This window comes from Macrobrachium rosenbergii, chromosome 14, assembly GCF_040412425.1.
Source record: "Macrobrachium rosenbergii isolate ZJJX-2024 chromosome 14, ASM4041242v1, whole genome shotgun sequence".
NCBI lineage: Eukaryota > Metazoa > Arthropoda > Malacostraca > Decapoda > Palaemonidae > Macrobrachium > Macrobrachium rosenbergii.
The window spans coordinates 3,988,181-3,990,680 of NC_089754.1; the positions used below are offsets into that span (position 1 = coordinate 3,988,181).

The following is a 2,500-nucleotide window of genomic DNA, read 5'->3' on the forward strand; positions in this document are numbered from 1 at the left end:
TTATATCTTTGAATAATTAGTACCATCTATAATAAAAATAATAATCACACACACACACATATATATATATATACAGGCAGTCCCCAGTTTTACGACAGGGGTTCCATTTTTATGCACGTTGATAAACCAAAAATGATTTAATAAACGAAAAATCGTCAAAAATCCTAAGAAAACCTTACTTTTAATGCTTTGAGTGCATTAAAAATTATGTAAACTGCCAATTTATTGAGTTTTTTCCAAATTTTGATTATCCTGTCGTTTTTGGAGCAATATTTCTTCTGTCGGATCAGCGTCCGACGCATCATAACCCTGGAACATGCGTCATTAAACTGGGAAATAATTTCTGATGAATATATTTGAAAAGCGTTGTAACCTTGGAACATAACTGTGGACCCATCATAAACCAGGGGACTGCCTGTATATATATATATATATATATATATATATATATATATATATATATATATATATATATATATATATGTGTGTGTTTGTGTGTATATATATATATATACACATATACATATACACTCATGAGATTACTTTGTAAGTTAATATCAAATTCATGCTACCTCAGGAGTATCCCAATATAGGAATTATCACAGAAGGGGAATTTATTAGATAAATAGATTGGTACTGCCGGGTTGCGATCCCCAAGACACAGAACATATCCGGCAACTCAGTGATTTCTGCCACTGAGCTAATAAGAGAGGTATAAGTTAATGTCGAGTTTTCTGTACTTATTTTACCTGTCGCGAAGTGGAAGGCATTAGCCTCGGCATTAACCCACCTCCGCCAGTAGTTCATTGGTACATTTGGAACACGAGCTCTTATTATGAAATATTTTTATCACACCGTGATTTATATACAATCATGAAGCTACAAATGTCGCTTATATCAAATTCACGCTACCCGCAGTACCAATCCATTTAGCATTAAAATTCCCCTGGCCGATAATTCCCTATCGGGATACTCCCGAGGTAGCGTGAATTTATTAATCATCTGTTCAAAAGCTTCATGATTAATACTGTATATAAATCATGGTGTGATAAATTTCATAATAAGAGCTGCGTGTTCCAAACGTACCAATGAACTACCATGGTGGAGGTGGGTTAATGCCGAGGCTAAGTACAATTTCCCCACTCGCGACAGGTAAAATAAGTACAGAAAACTCGGCATTAACTTATACCTCTCTTGATAGCTCAGTGGTAAAATGTCAAATGTCAACTGGAGTTGCTGGATATATTCTATGTCATGGAATCAAACCCAGCAGTACCAATCCATTTATCACTTATAAATTCCCCTTCGGTGATAATTCCCTATCAGATACTCCTGAGGTAGCATGAATTTGATATTAAGCGACATTTGTAGCTTCATGATTGTATATAAATCACGGTGATAAAAAATTTCATATATATATACATATACATAAACAGTACATGTATATATTATATATATATAATATACATATATATATATATATATATATATATAAATATATATATATATATATATATATATATATATATATATATATATATATACATACAGGTTGACCATCACTAATCCGGCAATCAGTAGTCCTGAACAATCAGTAATCCGGCACAAATTTATCAGCTAGAGTAATTTCTAATGTTTCCACACTAATTTTCAAATTTCCCGGGGTAAGCTCTAACTTTGCTGCCCATTCAGTTTGGTGGCGCTGTGTTCTGCAATCGACAAAACTGAAGGTGTTGGTAAATGCAGGCATGCTTTGCTGTTCCATTTTTACATTTATTATTGTCTTTTGGCCTACACTATGGTATATCGTATAGGCTACATATACAACTGTAGCCTAGCCTACATTATACTGAACTCTATCCACATATTAACAGTATTATACAAACATCAGCATAACGAATGTGTATCTTTTCATGGATCTTTTAAAAAGTTATGCTTTACTACATTGTATCCAATTTAATATATTCTCATATTGCTTTTGTATTACAAATTGCGATCAATGTTTTGTTTTGGGAATCGATAACTCGCTGTTTATTTCGCTGCATTTAACTCAGTTCAGAGCGCTTTTCTTGCTTCTAGTAAGCGTAAATGAATATAGATACTTTATTTATTTGGGACAAGGATATTTTTTCATTATCACGAAGTTTTAAGTCGAAATATAACTAAAATACGTCTCGTTGTGACATTAAATTAGCTATTTTTTGTCATTTAATATATGACATTCGTGGGAATGTCATATATTAACATTTTGGGGGCATGTTTGTTTTGTGTAAAAAAATCAAGATTCCGTTAAGCTATTTTCTCTTGATTTCATCATAATAATGAGCTTTACGTATTTATCTTTTATCGGCGTGAAAACAACAGTAATTTGTATTCTTTCATACCCAGTAGTTTTGATTAAAATACATTCTCTCCAATTTTATTTACAGTCGAGTTTCATCCATGTTGCCGATGCACAATAATTTATAGTCATTGGCAGCTTGAACATTGTTTTCTCAGC

General features: G+C 32.5%; 1 protein-coding gene across 1 annotated transcript in view; it reads right to left on the bottom strand.

The window, feature by feature from the left end:
- Fibp (acidic fibroblast growth factor intracellular-binding protein) overlaps positions 1-2,500 on the bottom strand; it is a 657,671-nt gene that overhangs the window by 470,098 nt on the left and 185,073 nt on the right.